The 17,585-nt window shown below is 45.6% G+C and overlaps 1 long non-coding RNA gene across 1 annotated transcript in view; it reads right to left on the reverse strand.

The window, feature by feature from the left end:
- Positions 1–771: 771 nt before the first annotated feature.
- Positions 772–17,585, reverse strand: part of LOC119865396 — a 40,407-nt gene continuing 23,593 nt past the window's right edge. Inside the window, exons 2-4 of the long non-coding RNA XR_005377054.1 lie at positions 8,310–8,449; positions 5,205–5,319; positions 772–2,446 (exon numbers count right to left, since the gene is read on the reverse strand). This is a non-coding gene — a long non-coding RNA (uncharacterized LOC119865396). The remainder of the gene's footprint in view (positions 2,447–5,204; positions 5,320–8,309; positions 8,450–17,585) is intronic.

Genomic DNA, 17,585 nt, shown 5'->3' on the forward strand with positions numbered 1-17,585 from the left:
ACCACTTTAAAAAAATGGGAGTGACCGTGTTATCCACCCTGTGGGGCTATTGAGATGATTCAAGGAGGTAATCACTAATATGCTTAAATAGAGCCTAGGGTATAGTCAGTACTCTCTTTCAATGTTAGTTATTAGCATTAGCACTTCCTCTGGTTTCTAGTGGTTTCTATGCATATGCATAATATCTCATAGCCTTAATATATCATAATTAATTAATCATCCCATCATTTGTTATAGAGGTTACATATAAACATGTGCCTGTGTTGCTATGAAGACACCAGAGACTTCTCAAACTTTTATGTGTGTATAAATCGTGTCGGAAGCCTGTGAAAATGCAGTTTCTAGCTCTATGATGGGACCTGAGAATCTGCATTTCTAGCAAGCTCTCAGGGGATGCTAATGTTGTTGGTCGGTGAGCCGCATTTGGGCAGCAAAGAAACCTGAGCAAGTGCTTGCTAATGCTAATAACCAACATTGAAAGAGAGTGCTGACAACACCTTAGACTCTATTCTAAGCATATCAGTGATTACCTCCTTGAATCATCACAATAACCTCAAAGGTAGATAACACTGTTATTCCCATTTTAAAAGTGGCTCAAGGGGTGCCTGGGTGGCGCAGTCAGTTAAGCTTCTGCTTTCAGCTCAGGTCATGATGTGGAGGTCCTGGGATCAAGCTCCACATCGGGCTCCCTGTCCAGCAGGGAGTCTGTTTCTGCCTCTCCCTCTGCCCCTACCCTCCCTGCTCATGCTCTCACTCTCTCTCCCTGTCTCTCTCTCATAAATAAATAAATAAAATTTTTAAGTGGTTCAAAAGGCCCAGAGAGGGTGAGTAACTTGCCCGTGATCACCCAGCAGGAGCCCAGGCAGTTTAATTCCCAAGCCTCTGTGCCTGGCTGTTAGAAACAGCTAGTGAGAACAGGAGGGTAAAGAGGAGTTTAGAAACAGTCACTGCAGAAACAAAGGCGATTTGCCCAGATAATATGGATATTGTGACTCTTGAATGCCTTCGAAGACTTGGAAGACTGTCACACAAAGAGAAGCCTGATTTCTGGAGCTGCAGAATCCCAGCTAACAGTAAGAAGTGCCAGGAGGAGAGGTTTCCGTTGTTATAAGGAAGGACTTTCTCACAGGTCCCGTTTACCTCCACAGCTTAGGGGCCTGTGAACTAACATCATTGGCTCTGCCCGTTACCACAGCAACAAAGCTGACACCCTTCAGCAAAGCGAAGGGGGATGCAGGGATGGGTGTCCCCACGGCAGTGGCAGCTTGATGGGCACCTTCCAAGAAAAAACAAGCCTTCTGGATGTGGCCAAGGAGGAGCCCTGGAATTCCCACGGTGTCCTGCAGGCCCCTCTGCCCTCGAGCCGGGCCTTCTGTTGTCCAAGTGAGTGTGGTGATACCTTGTCCTGTGGCTGGATCATTCTGCCCCTGAGTTCTTCCCAGGCCAGACTCCTCAAGACCGCCTGTGGCCCTGCTGCTTTCTAATTCATTTCCTGGCTCCTGGTCCTCATGAACTTGCAGCCTGCAGACTGCCAAGGCAGCAGACTTCAATGGCAGATTTTTGCTCACCACGTGGCCAGGAAGGATCTGGGCATGTCCTTCGATGGGATGTAGACATCTCATCCTCCTGCTGGCAGAAGTCAGTGGCACCTCACTTCCGTCCGTAAGTGGCAAGTCTGGCTCTGCACCCACCGGATGGGAGCAGCTGTGCCTCTGTAGGAAAGGAAGAGCACCAGCTTCCTGTCCCAAGTCTGCTTGGAAGCTGAGTATCATTAGGGTCCTTAGGCAGCTTTTGCAGAGCCAGGGAAAGAGGGGAAGCATTCAGGGGGTGAGTTGGGGACCTTCAAGGAAAGCATACTGTCTGAATGGAACAGTACCCATGAAGCCAGAGGGGGAGGAGCTCTTCTAGCCTCATAGAGTCTGGCCTGGGCAGAGGTGTTTGTCACAGGAGAGACCTTCTCAGTAATATCCCACAGCAGGACCATCTTGGTTCTGAGAGACAGCTCTCTCTCCAGTTCCAGAATAGTCTGTCTCCTTCTGAACCCAGCATAAAACCTACCAAGCAGAACCTTTCCCTCTCCTGTTGGTCACTTTTGCAACGAGACAAACTGGGTACGAGGTTAGAGAGCTATTTGCAGAATTAAAACTCAAGAGTCCTGTCCTTCTCTGTGCTGTCTAAGGCACTAAAGCAAGAGGACAGTATCAGGAAAGCAGAAGGCCACACTATTGGTGGTTCACAGACACTGCAGTGAGTGGCAGAGAAATCGGGATAGCAGGAAGCACACACACACTATTTTGTCTTGTCCCACGGTTGGGTCAGATGGCTGGTCTTTCATATGCTTATCTTCTGCTGCTGAGATCCTTCGTTTGTCTTATATGCCCAAGGCATGGTTCTGTGCCCCATATGGAGCTGGTTCTCAATAAAATCTTGTTGAGTGACTCAATCTCTGAATCAAAGGGAAAGGCAAAGAAAAGCCAAGAAGGAGATAGGAGAATAGCACTGTGGGAAACTCCGGCACAGGATCTGGCACATGGTAAGTACCCAGCCCTAGTGACAGGAGACCAAATCATTAGGTGGGCCCTCTTTTCCATCTGAAAAATGGTTGTCGTTTCTCTCAAGGCCAAAGCAAATCAACTGAAGGTACTTCCCCGTGCTCAATAGGATCAAAATATACCTAGCCCTCCACTCGGAACCTCAGAACGACTCACCTTGACATCACCAATAGCCTTGGGATGGTGTAGGCTTCTCATGAACCTTTGTTTAATGAATGAATGTGAAGCACGAATAATAATGGGACTTAACATAAAGCCTTCTATTGGCTTCTTTCCACAAGGGGAAAGAGAAAGATGTGAGGAGAAAAGAGCAAAGAAAAGAATGATCTCCAGCTAATAATTAATTCAGCCTGAAGGAGTTTGGAGCTGAGCTTGCATGTTGGGTTTCCACCAGGCGGAACTCTAGCTTGACACCTGGTGCGGACACAAGCAGATGGGGTGCAGGAGCTCGCCAGCACCCCCTGCATGTCCTCACTTATTGTTAGGTTCTGTCCCTCCTCCGGCCCTCCCTGGCCTTGCACGGTTCTCTCTCTTACAAATACACTTACAAAGGCTCTTACAAATACACTTATTAGACAATTAAATGCTTACAAAAACACTTATTAGACAATTAAACGGTCTTCTCTGGATAAAAGAAGAGAGGGTGTGAAAGTGATAGTTCACACGCACATCTGATTAGGAAGGATGGAGTAGGGTAGATCACAGAAGGCCAGCTCGGATGCATAAAAAGAAGAAACCTATAGTTGGAGAATCGCACTCTTCATTGACACGGGGAGGGCGCTGGGTGGCAGCCTGACCTTCCCACTGTTTGCCGAGGACTTCGCTTTATGGTTCCCCCCACACACATTCACATTATGTTTTTGTTGCCCCGCGTGGGAAGTTCGCAAAGCTCTGTGTACGGTTTGGTCTGTGGCATCTTCCAGAGCTGGGGCCCAGCGGGGTCAGGGAAGGGCCCAGGGATTGGACCAGTCCTCAGAGCCTAGAGAAGGTGCAGGTCCAAGCATCAGGGAACAGAAGATTGACCAAACAGAAGATGAAAGGAGAGATAGCCTCCTTCCTGAATACAAAGAAACCCCAGTTACCCAAGTTTGGAAATAGATTAATTGAACAGATACCACTTATTGAGAATTGACTATGTTCCGGGCACCTGTGCTGTTTTGTCTACCTTATCTCAATTAAGTGCTATAATAATTCTGTGCTTGTGAGTATTAGGGTTTTTACTTTTTAAGTGAAAAAACTAAGAAGTAGAGAGATTAGGTAAACTGTCCTAGATCATAAACCTTGTAAGTGATGGAGGCGAGTCTGTGACCCAGGTCCATGTGCATTCAAAGCCCATGTGTCTAATCACTCCACCACCATCGGCCTCCAAGCCAGAGGGGTCGTAGAACCAGTCTTCCCAGGCTTCCCGGTCACCCCCAAGGCTATGCTTCCGCTTGGGAGCTCAGTAATGGCCAAAACCGCCTCTGCCTGGTGGTTTCAGATGGTCTGACTTCCTTTTTCACATTTCAGCTGAAGTGGAAACCCTGAACCCTACCTCTTCTAGCTAAAACCATACCATAAGGTTGGAATAAAACTTAACCTGCTACTCAGGTTTCCACCACACCCTCCCTGCAGTCAGTGTGGTCTTATTTGTTTTTAATGTAGTAGGTTCTCTATTAAGGTTTATAACATGGCATTTGGTAATCGGTTACAAAACAATTTTGAGACTTTCTGTTCTAGCCTTTCTTACTCACTAGTCTTCACCCTCTTGGTGGAGACCATCAAAGCACCCCTTACAACCCAGGAGCATGTGTATAGCCCACTTAGCATAAAATATGGGTTCTCTGATACCTCCAGAGAAGCAAGTGGTGTTACCTCCCCAGCTGACTGATATAAAGCTGGCATCTATGGGACTGTTCAGATGGATGGCCTCACCCTTCAGGACCAACCCACAGACAGGGCACCACCCAAGCCCAGTAGATCATGGAGTCAGTGCAGGCTGCAGAGGGTGGGAGGAGGTCTTGCCAGTATCTCCCAGAACACAGGACAGTGGGAAGAAGTCAGGGAGTAGTACTGAACTCTCCAGCTAGAAGTTGGGATTTTAGAGCATGAGGGTAGGGACATAAGGACATGACCAGTGAGCACAGCATTCCACGATGTAGTCTGGGAAGACACTTAACCTGAGGATGGGGACAGGTGTTCGAGTCATGAAAAATAAGGTACCCTGTTAGGTGTGTATAGCATCCAGGTGTAACAGCAGATAGGTTCAGTGATGAGATAGAACCTACAGGTGGGGGACAGAAGAGAACAAAGGCTGAGAATAAGACATAAATCTAAGAGAGGTCAGGATCCCAGACACAGACTTGGGGTTAAAACAAATCTCTGGAAGACTTGAGGTCACCCAGGACCTGCCACAGGTCAGGAGGAGCTGAAACCCAGAGATGGGATTTCACCACAGAAGCTGAGGCAGGTCTCCACTGGATCGAATGAAAATAAAGGGAGATGCTGATTTAAGAAAAGGAGTGAATGCCATGGTTCTGTAATCCAGGACACTTGAGATGGGACCACAAGATTGATGGAATCCCAAGCCACCAAGTCACAGATCTGGGGCGCCTTACAGAGGACCTGCCTAGAGTGGGACATGATCTCTGACCCTGAGAGGGCTGAGCTTACTTTGAGGGTTAAATGGTCCAGCCACAGGAGAGGGCTTAGAAGCCAGCATCTAAGCAGACAGCCCATCTTGTCACTCTTCTTGTGTCCGGTGCGATATCAACTGACGATCAGCCAGCTGTGGAAATCCAATAGACATATAACATGGGCATGTCAAGTAAATCAATCTTCAATTGACCTGGACCAGACGTTTCTGCCTCCCATCCTAAGCGGGTGCCACTCAGGAGCTGGCTGACAGCACACATCGCAATGTCATGACCTTCCCACAGATGCCTGGGCCTCCACATCTACTGCGCCAGGCTCTTCCCCCTGAGGCCAGAGCAGTTTCAGGAGTGTGTGTGGTCTGACAGCAGTCTGAGCCTTACCAAGGAAACCCTTAGGTCAGAAGCCATGTCATGTCATGTCAGTGTCCTTAGCAGGTTCAGAGGACAATTTATTCACTACCAATGGCAAACAACCCAGCACTTGGCCATTGGGGTTAAGACACCAATCTAGAAATTTCTGCCCCTTCCTCAAGGGTCTCTAATGGCTCCCCATCCCCTGGTCAGGAAACTGAAGGCTGAACCCACAGCACTGGTACTGAGGCTGCTCTCTTCCACCCTGCTTGGCTCTGGGCTAATACCAACCTTGCCATCTAAGAAGCAGAAAAGCCCCCTTCCCTACCAAGGATTGGGAGCCCTGGCCTGGACATGGGGCCTTACTTCCACCAGTCCCTTCCTCAGAGTTGGGCCCTGCCACTACAACCCAGGGAGACTGTGAGATTCTGGAAGGCAAGGCTTACTCACAGTCATCTAAGTAGAGTATGGGCCTGGCCCTACAGGCTGAGGGATGAACTAATGAATGAGTGAAGGAATGAAGAAACACAAGAATGGAAGTTATCCTTATCCCTGAAAGATTTTGTTGAGATGTGTCTAGAAGAAGAGAGTATTTTTTTCTTGATAGTTCCTAGACCTTGGTAGACTATATGAATGCCCTGATGAGAGAAAGGAAGGTATCTGTAAGCCACTATTACCAAGTCATTAATCAGTCAGGAATTTACATCCCACTCTCTAGTCACCCAATAAAAAAATCTGTGAGGACTTGACGCCTCTTTTCTCCTTCCAGAGGTAAGTGTGAGATAGTGGTTCCTGTACCTTCATCTCAGTTCCTGTTGCCCCTCCTCCTTACTCCCAACCACCTCAGTGCCCTAAACACACACACACACACACACACACACACATACACACAGTTGCCCACAGCAGCCTTAATTCCACCCACCCCAGCTAGGCCTCCCTCTTCTCTCCTCTGTCATTTCTGCATCTTCAGATACCAGGAGAATGAATCTCTTCATTATCATCTGGGCTAGGCTCTGTGGTGGCTTGTGGCTGGCAGACAAGGCTAATTGTTCAGCCTAAAACCCATTCATTTTGCTACTTTTTTATATAAATTTATTTTTTATTGGTGTTCAATTTGCCAACATATAGAATAACACCCAGTGCTCATCCTGTCAAGTGCCCCCCTCAGTGCCCGTCACCCAGTCACCTCCACTCCCCGCCCTCCTCCCCTTCCACCTCCCCTAGTTCGTTTCCCAGAGTTAGGACTCTCTCATGTTCTGTCTCCCTTTCTGATATTTCCCACTCATTTTTTATCCTTTCCCCTTTATTCCCTTTCACTATTTTTTATATTCCCCAAATGAATGAGACCATATAATGTTTGTCCTTCTCCAACTGACTTATTTCACTCAGCGTAATACCCTCCAGTTCCATCCTCGTTGAAGCAAATGGTGGGTATTTGTCGTTTGTAATGGCTGAGGAATATTCCGTTATATACATAGACCACACCTTCTTTATCCATTCATCTTTCAATGGACACCGAGGCTCCTTCCACATTTTGGCTATTGTGGACATTGCTGCTAGAAACATCGGGGTGCAGGTGTCCCGGCATTTCACTGCATCTGTATCATTTTGCTACTTGTTGTTCTCCAACCCTTCAATGGCATAATAGCCTATGGGGGTGCTATAGTGATGGGGCCTCCTCTGAGCAGAGTGGGGAGACAGTCTGTGGGCCCTGAAAACATTAGCTCTGTGTATAGCTCAGGGAAGGCAGTGCCCTTGAGACACTGATGGCCACAAATCCCATAGGCTAGCCAAGGTGGCCCAGCACTCAGCAGTCTGGAAAGGAGGCCAAGCCTTTCCCCATTGCCCAGTCTTGACTAGATGTGAGCAGAGTGAGTCCGAGCTCAGTAGCCTGCAGACTTGCATCCTGGCCCAAGGCACTGCCAGCCTCTCAAAGTTCAGTTATGAGTTCCCAGGCCTGTCCTGCCCTTGGCCATCTCTGGAGACATAGTCAGTTCTTTTGCCTTTCCTCCATTCCCACCCTAGATACATAGCCCACTCTTACATTGCTTTCCATTGTCAAGGCCCTTCACACTAGCCCCTGAGAGAGGAGAACTGTGGCTGAGCCATTGTGAGAATCCTCATCCCACACCCAGCTCTTAGCTCTAGTGGAAGCGCCCTTCCTCTGGACAATAAAACATTAAGCAGAATAAAGGGGCAGCAGGAGGGAAGTTTGAGGGGATGAAACTATTCTGTAAAATGACCATGGTAGTGGATAAATGACCCAGTGCATTTGTCAAACCCCATAGAATGTTGAATTTTAGAGTAGGCAAAAAAAAATTTAAAAATATAACAGCTTTGAATCATAAGGATGAGAAGCAAAACTAGGGGGTTGTAAGCAGTGCCATCCTTTTGCTTCCTGGGCCTGTGTATCGGAAATCTAAGGGAAATAGCATATGGACCACATATTGCAAGATAGTGCCCACTTCTTGCAGGGTGTCATGTCCCAGCTGGTGCCTGGAATGGAGTCTTCAACAAACCATTCCTGCTCTCTTTCCTGCTTCTGGTTTATGGCTGGAGGATGTAATCCAGGGCCTTCTGGTGTGTGTTCCTAAGGGCATGGGTATTTTCAGGCTCTGGACCTATCTGGAGAATTTACCCCTCCCTGTGTCCACAACCTTCTGATACTGATCCTTCCAAGATTTCAACCACCCATACAATCCATTGGGATTGGTAATGCATGGATACTCACTCAGCTTGGGATTGGGGCTCTTGGGAATGTGTGGATACTCACCTCAGCTCATCTCTCCTATTAAGCAGAACTGGCCTTCTAGGACTTTCCCTGCCCAGTGGTGTTTCAGGCCACTTGAGTGGAGATATGTAACTCCTCAGCATGTGCTTGTTGATGGTACTGACAGATACTGCTGGAACTATCTGAAAGCCAAATTTTAAATTTTCTCGTTGTTATTTAAAAGGCCACAGGGAACTTCCCCATGGAGTCAGAGGTTACCATGTGATATTCAACAGGATAAAGTGGCAGCCAGGAATTAGTCTTCTTTCCCAAATGTGTTCAGTTATGTTTTTTAAATACACAGTAGACTGTTTCCTGGCTTCCTATTGGTTGGGTAGGACTCTGTGACTAGTTCTTCCCAGTGAGAAATCATGCATCCCTCCTTTGAGGCTGAATATTTGTTTAATTGCTGGTATGAGACCGTCCAGGTCACCCTTTCCCTCTGGGTGTGACTGATGTCATTTGACACAGTGACAACTTCATTAGCTTGGGCCTCTACATAACTGCAATGGTCACAGCCCTTCCCAGACCCCTCCCTTGACTAACCAGCCCTCAGTGGAAGATGACATGGAGTAATTGAGACTCAGATATTTTGTTATTTGAAGCTGCTGAAATCACAGGAGTTGTTTGTTATTGCAGCATAACCTAGCCTGACCTAACAGTTACAGACACTGAGGTGGTCACAATCTCTGAGGTCACCCGACTGACTGGCCATGGCTAGTTACAATAGCTGCATGTAAGACCATTCACTGAGTCCCAGCCCCCATGCTTACAAAACCACCTATGATGAAAACCAAAACTACTTTGCTTCTAGATGTATCCTGAGCCATGTCACTCTAAGATTTTTCCATCCTCATGGGTGCCAGGGCCCATTTTGAGTGAGCCCCATCTACAGTATTCTTGGCCCAGAGAGTAATATCAGTAGAATATGTTAAAAAAAAAAAAGGTTCTGACATTTCTCTTACCATCTATTCCTCAGGCAAGGGAGAGAAGTCTTTGGGCCTTGTCAAGGGATATAGCAAGAGGGTAGATCTTTGAAGTCCCTTCACATTGCTGCAGAGCTTTCTGACCTTTTGGTTTCACCCAGCATGGACCAGTATTCAGTAGAAATTTTTATTAATAAAAGTATCCAATTGTTGGAATCCAGCTGACTGTCCAAGCAGGCACACAGCAGGTACGGTGTCTGACGGGCTTACTTACGACAATAGATTCTGCTTCATTTAAGATTATGTTTCACTCTCATTAGTTAAGCACTTTCAAAATGCGTGCCCCCAAGTTATCCCAGATGATGGACCTGCAATTACTTCTAGAGACAACTTATTCTTTTGCATCCTACTTATTCATTTCCCCTTTCCAGACCATGTTGAGTCCAACTCTTGCTTATTCAGAGAGCAGCAGTGAGGCGAGGACAGTGTCAGCCACTTCTGCAGGCAAGAGAGGTGCAGGGGGAGTACTACAGAGGGGGTCTCCAAGCCCTCCAGCTCACAGATGTACCCATCCCAGGATCACAGTTCCCGCCTACCAGCACACCTGGTTTCCGAGGTTGTGAATTAACTAGTGTTGTCACTCAGAAGCCAGAAGACTCACTCCTTGAAATTTTTAAGGGAGTATCAGCCCAATAGCCACAAGGAAGGAGAGATTACTTACTTTAAGGAGAGATTTTTGATGCTTGGGCTCAGGTTAGCACTATTGTCTCGGCTATCAGATGCTCTTCTGAGAACCCACCGTCCCCATGTCTCACTCCCTTCCTTGCTCTGTGGCAGGGGCTACTGGTCCCCAGGTCTGTGCCATCACTGGGCTTATAGGCATCTCAGGTAAAGCACAACAGGTAACCGAGGAGCTGCTCCCTCTCTATATACTTACACATTGCATTTGGGCTTAGGACCAATTCCATATACCCCAAGAGCCTGCTGTATATGACTAATTTCTGAAACCAATTTCTCTATCAGCCAAGATTCTGCTGCAACAACAGAAAACAAGCATGAGGAAAAAGGGAGTGTGTGTGTGTGTGTGTGTGTGTGTGTGTGTGTGTGTGTGTGTGATTAATTGGAAGGATCCTGAAGCAGCTCACAGAACTGAGGAATGAAAAGCTGGCCTTGGATCCTGGGTCTCAGGGACAGAGCTGTTCTATGAATCTCAGCAGCAGCAAGAACTATGAGACCTTCTCAGACATACAGCAACCCAACCCTTCTTCTTCCTTTGCCCTATACTTCCCTAGGATGGGATGTGAGATTGGTCCAGCCTGGACATGTCCAATCCTGGAAAGAGTCAGAATCTGTTGCTAGTAGAAGGGGAAGAAATGGGTGGCCATGTAGGAAAACCTTAACTGCTCCACCTGGCCCCAGTCTTCACAACCTCCCTCTCCTGAGCACTTTTCTTCTCACTTAGCAGGTGGCATGGTGGTGGGGAGGTAGGGTGCCTGGCAGTAAGCTGGCCCCTTGCCTAGAGGAAAGGTTGGCATCTCTCAGACCCTAGACCCAGGCACCACTGGGTTAGTCGTCCTGGCCCTGCCCACAAGGAATTCCTCTGAGCCTCTCTCCACCAGGGCCCAGGTTGTGTGCGCTGTCACTTGCAGAACAGGTTTCTCAAACATTGTAGGAAGCTGGGGAATTCTTCCCCTCGATGCAGGGCTGGGATTTGGGCTCTCTCATTTCCAGCCCTACTAGGAGATCATAATAGGGAAAGATAACATTCTCTATTTCCACTGGGTGGATTTAACAGGTGAATGAACCCCCTTGACATACTTGGCAAGAGGGCGGGTTTCACTCAAGAAACTCAATGCTTTACCAGCAACAGCCTTTCCTGGGAGGACTGACCCCATTTGAGTTCACGGACACTGTCAAATTTCCTCTCTGGAAGTGTGAAAGCTCACTTCCCTGACAATATGCATCCCTTTAGACATGGCGCAGGGAGGACTGGGCTCCAGGGAGCACTATGTTTTGGAGGAGAAACCCATAAGGCTCCATACCCCAGCCTGAAGAGTATTGGCAATGGTCCACGGACAACAGTCCTGTGTGTTTCTGGAGATTTGTTTGTGTGACCAGCAGCTCTGTCCCATCACAACCAAATGCCCATCTTCCCACAGGCCAGGACCTCGTCCTCACACCAACCCAGCCCCATGCAAGTGCTATGCTACTATTACCTTCTAGAAGTAATGCTGATAGGAAACAGCCTCTCCAGGAAACTACAGGAAGGCATTTCCTTCATGGCCTGAGCTAACCGAGTATCTAAATTGTCCCTCCTTGCTAAAGCCCGTACTGGCTCCCCCTGCCTCCATGCCTGTTCTCTGTCTACACTTGAGCCCTTTCCATTCCTCCTAACAACATCCTCACTCCTTTCCCCAAGAGAAGGGGCTACTTTTCTGTGCCCCAGCCTATCCCATAGTTCTATTAGAGCACCTTAGCATTTTTGGCAATGATTCACTTAACTGCCTGCTTTCTCCAGTACACTGAGAGCTCCTCCAGGGTAGATGCGATACATCTCTCTATCCTGAGGGCCTGGCACAGTGCTTGACATAAAAGTCGCTCAAAGGATTTACTTAGCAAATGGGTACATGGCTAGGACAGGCCGTACCCTGTGTTCCCCGGCAATGCTCTGAGGCAGGACACAGTGCAGGGGCCCCATTCTCAATCTAACTGAACCCACATTCCCAGTTTTACATAGCTTCCTCTTATCCCTTTGCTTTTGCCACTTTGCAGGTTTTTCAAGTCATTTAGAAACTCTAACTTTCCACCAGCATTCTCCTCACACTGTCTGGTGACAGAGAACAGTGGGTTGGCAGGAGAGTTATGAAATACATCTTTTCATTTTTAGTAGAGTCCGAGTTTAGTAAAGCCAGGTAACAGAGTAAGCTAGGAAGCAGTGTGGGATGACAGAGAGAGACAAGCCGACTGACCTGTGTCTCCGTGCTGGCTCTGCTACTCCCCTTCCTGATCTCAGGTTTTTCCAACTGTGCAAGAAACAAATCTTCCTCAAAGGCTTGCTATGAAGTTTAATGGTGTAAAATAGGTTAAGTACCTAGTAGTGCCTGGCACATAATAGGCAGGTGACTGTCCCAAATGTAGGCAATCAAGAGACTGGCTAGATGAGAACATCCATAAAACCTAGGAAACTCAGCAACATAGAATCTTTTTTTTTTTTTTTAAAGATTGTATTTATTTATTCATGAGAGGCACACAGAGAGAGGCAGAGACATAGAGGGAGAAGCGGGCTTCTCCAGTGGACTCGATCCTGGGTCTCGGGGACCATGCCCTGAGCTGAAGGCAGACACTCAACCACTGAGCCACTCAGGCATCCCAGCAACATGGAATCTTAAAAGGGACCTGTGAGGAGATGCCATGAGCTCATTACACTCTGCTATCAGAAGCTCTTTCTCCCCGACAAAAGCCAGAGACCCCACTGTTTTCCCAGAAAGGCCTAGCCTGGACCCCCAAGGGCAACAGTGACTGTTGATTGTGGGAAAGAAGTGTCTTGTGTCAAATAAAGCTGAATGTACATGCATACTTCACGAGACAATAATTTCATCCAACACATTCATAAATTTATCAAAAATCTTGTACAAGATTATTCATAGCAATACTGTACATGAGAGCCTAATACTTGAAAGTACCCAAATGACCATTAACAGAAGGATAGGAAAGTAATAGTGGTGTATTCATTCAATGGAAAACTGCACATCAGTGAGAATGAATGAACTACAACCATGTGTTGAGGCAGATGAATCCCACTATCATAATATTGAGTGAAAGAAGCCAGGCACAAATGACTACATGCTCTATGATTCTATTTACATAAATTTCAAAGCAGGTGAATCACATAGATGCTGTTAAAAGTCACGAGAGTAGGGGTGCCTGGGTGGCTTAGTCACTTAGGCAACTGCCTTCAGCTCAGGTCATGATCCCAGGGTCCTGGGATCGAGCCCCATGTCTGGCTCCCTGCTCAGTGGGGAGCCTGCTTCTCCCTCTCCCTCTGCAGCTCTCCCTGCTTGTGCTCATTCTCTCTCTCCTTCTCTCTCTCTCTCTCTCTCTGTCAAACAAATAAATAAAATCTTTAAAAAATAAATAGTCATGAGAGTATAATGGATCAAGAAAAAATGATATACACACACAGAGGAATACAATTCAGTCATTTAAAAGAAGGAAGTGCTGCCGTTTGTGACAACATGGATGGTCCTAGAGCGGATTATGCTAAGTGAAATAAGTCAGACAAAGACAAATACAACATGATCTCACAAGCAAAATCTAAAAAAACTAAAACCAAAACCAAATTCGTATAAACAGATCAGATTTCTGGTTGCCAGAAGCAGGGGATAGGGTAGTTGGAGGAATTTGGTGAGGGTAGTAAAAAGGTACAAACTCTAGTTATAAGATAATTAAGTCCTGGGATGTAATGTACAGCAGGGAGACTATAGTTAGCAATCTTATATGGCATGTTTGAAAGTTGCTGAGAGTAGATCTTTAATGAGTTCTCTTTATAAGGAAAAGAAACTTGTAACTGTGAGGTGATGGGTGGTACCTGGACTTATTGTAGCGATCATTTCACAATATACACATATATCAAGTCATGTTTATACTTTAAACTTAGATAATGTTATATATGCTACTTATATCTCAATAAAACTGGAAAAAAGGTCAAGAGAGTACTGACCCTCGGAAGGGGGAATATTGACAGGAAGAGCGTATCTTCTGGGGTGCTAGTAAGGCTCTGCTTCTTGATCTGGGTGCAGGTTACATGCATGTGTCCAGATAATGAAACCTTACCAAACTAGACATTATTTTTGTGATTTTTTCTATGTGTATGTTATACTCCAAATTTTAAAAATTACTAGAATGTTACCCCCCTCACCCCCACAGACACACACACACTGCAAAGATGGCTTATGGCAAGTCCTCTGAAAGAGAGGTCATATATTATGTCTAGGTGAAACAGTTCCTAGATCTGTGACAATATGATGATCCCCATGCCATGCCAAATGAATACAGCATTCTCCCAGTGATGACACAACATCTAATTAACTGCCTGGAGCCAAAGAAGAAGGCTTTGGAATGAATTCTGATTCCAGGATTCTCTTACACTTGCTCTGGATTGTGGGCCCTGATCTTCACAAAACACTTTACGCCACATAATTGGGGAGGTTTGGTTTCAAGTCTACTTAATGAATTTAAAGAGAATAATCCCTGGATTTCCCAAGTTTTAGATACATCAGCCCATTGAGAGTTGATCCCAGCTTTGTTTTAGATAAACTATATTCCTGGGCACCTCAATCTGAAATACCCTGTGAAGTTTGTTTTCCCTAATTGGAAATGCAAGTAAAGATAACCTAAGGCCTGGAAGCATGTATTGATGTTGTCATCAACGGTTTATAGCACCGACAGAAATCAAACCTGGCCCAAGTCGTACAGTCTCATTATTGACCCAAGCCTATTTAATTCTCTTTCAAAGACTTTAGTGCAAGACTCAGACTGCAAAACATGCCGTTATTTCTCACAAAATTACCAACGACATGAAAAATATCTGTGCCCTACATCCATTCTGATAGTTTTTAGATGATTTGAATTTATTTTTGTCTGCTGTAGCAGAAAAAGATGGTCAGCATCTGCTCTCTAAAGATGACGTAGCATTCCCAGGAGGAGCCTCATGAAGCAGTTTCTGTCACCAAAAACAGCTAATGCCTAGTTATGCCTGTGGCTGACTCAGCAGCCATTCCCAACCCCCTCCTCCCCTGTCACTTTTCACTACAAGAAAATGAAGAGTTAAATAATTTCCCATCCTCTCCAAAGCTAGAGGTTGTCATACTACACAGTTATGGCCAAGGAGACTTTAGTAGAAGTTTTCTAGAAGGTTGTTTTGTTGGTTAGTGGGAAAACTAGTAGGTATTTCCTTGATTGTTTCTTCCTGCATTGACTATGAATGATGTCTGGAAGTGCACCTCTGTATGCTATAAGTCAACCTGCCAAGGATAGGGAGGAGGGAAAACAGAAAGGGTGCAGACTGCCTGCCTCTTTACATAAGGGACATTGTGGAGACAGGAGCCAGCATATTCAGTAGAACAGTAGTATAAACGATCTAGACAGTAAAATTGTAGTGATCTACTTCCCATGAGTTCCAGCACATCATGAAGAGCTATCTGTAAATTAGGCCTTCACTTTTGGTGGGATGGGTTGGTCAATTGTTCATAGGGAATTTCCCATGATGCCATAGATGTGTCTGTAGGAAGAGGAGGCAATGCAGTTGGACTATGTGCTATAGAAGTCTGAGTCCCCTGCAAATTTGTCTTACTTGGACCTCCTGTAGGACCTGCTTGAGCTTGATCATTTGATTTATATATTTACACTTGATGATGAATTGTGCTTATGCATGTCTAACCTTATGACTTGAAGGGTCCAATGACACTCAATTCATGATGAACAGCTCAGATCACATGGAGGCCCTTGGTCAGACATTCAGAAAGTACCAGGACCACATAGCAAGCAAGAAGTTACTTGTCAGAGGAATAATTGTCTTTAGAAGAGAGATGAGTTTTTCTTCAAAATCCCAAGGCTCTCCACAGTGATGCATGTCAGAAGACATGTAAACTTCAAAAACTTTGTGTGATAAATGGGTCTGAAAATCATATTCCAATGTCATTTGTTGCCTCCAAAATCTAAAGAAGCTTCCCCCTCAAAAATGTTCTTCCATTATCTTTAGTGGTAGATTATACAAGGTACAGGCACTTATCTTTCACATTGAAAGGCATATCCCATATGACCTAGATCATAAGAATTCCAGATATGTCACTGAGGTTGTAGTTCCTTGAAATCTTATGGAATTTATCTCCAATCTTTTGGCACTAATGTATCTTATTAAAATTTCTAAGATACTTGATACCTTCTGATTTTCAAGAGCAGCAGTGCCCAGTGTGATATTTTGTGCATTGTCAAAATGATTAATATCTTTAGGTTAGATTATAGCAAAGATTAGGAGAGTTGGCATAGCCTGCAGGAAACAATGAAGGTGTACTGAGCCCCTTGCCAGGTGAAAGAGAACCTTCCTGTACTCCTTTAAATTGATGGTGCTAAAAGCATTTGCTATACAAATAGCTACGTAATGGGTTCCAGGAGTTGTTTCAACCTGTTCCAGGAGAGATTCCACATCTGGAACAACAACTATACTGCTATTAGCACATAACTGAACTTAACACTATTCCAATCATTCTCCAAGATCCATGTACATTCTGCATAAGTCAGCAGACCAAATCCACTGGGATCTGAGCAGAATTACCACCCTTGCATTTTTTAAGTCTTTAATGTTGCCACTAACCTTTGCAGTTTACCCTGAGATATGATTTTACTTTCAGTTTACTATCCTAGTTGTGTGAGAGGACAAGTTCCAGAGGCTTCTGTTTGACTTTTCTGACCATAAAAGTCCTGATTTCTTGTATCCGAGAGCCAGTGTGGGTGTTCTACTAGTTGTTGAGTGGGTCTATCCTAATCATACGTTTAAAAACTAGAAAATGAACACAAGGAGGACCATCAGGCTCTTTACTATGAGACAGGGTTGGAGCTGATTTACCGTAAGACTTCCATAAACTACTCTGCCAGTGGAACACTGTGGTATTTTGGATCCTTAAAGATTAACATAAAATCAGAGCCAGTTTCTAGTTAAGTCCTGAAAGATCTTGATGTTACTCATTAGTCTGTGTACAATCATCCAAGTAAATGGGTTCATAGTCCTTTGGAGAATTTGTGAAGGCATACACGGTAGTAGAATTGTAGGGGCCTATTTCAAGAGAACTCAGTCTTCCCTGCAACCAACCCAAGAGCTGTGGTCTGTTAACTGATAGGCTTTGAAACCAGGATTCTCCATTGTGGCATCTCTCTCTAGGTTTCTGACCAACACCCTATAGTCTTCCCTGTTATATATATTAAGTAACATTTTATTTATTTTTTTAAAGATTTACTTATTTATGAGAGAGGGGAGGGGGGAGAGAGAGAGAGAGAGAGGAGGAGGAGGGAGAAGCAGGCTCCATGCCAGGAGCCCGACGCGGGACTCAATCCTGGGACTCCAGGATGATGATCTCATCCTTGCTGCTCATTATGGTAATTTTGTCCACTCTATCTCTGGCATTTTGGTGTTATCACTTGGTTTCTGCTACTTCAGAATTCTATCAACCTCAGCAAAATTAGGAAGTCATCTCAGTGGCAGCACCCTCCAGCCTATAGATTGCCATAACTGAGCTACTCAAGATTTTTTGGTGGTCCCTCACTAATGTTCTTCCCAATATCTTAATCATAGAGGTGA

This window comes from Canis lupus, chromosome 23 (assembly GCF_011100685.1).
Source record: "Canis lupus familiaris isolate Mischka breed German Shepherd chromosome 23, alternate assembly UU_Cfam_GSD_1.0, whole genome shotgun sequence".
NCBI classification, from domain to species: Eukaryota; Metazoa; Chordata; class Mammalia; order Carnivora; family Canidae; genus Canis; species Canis lupus.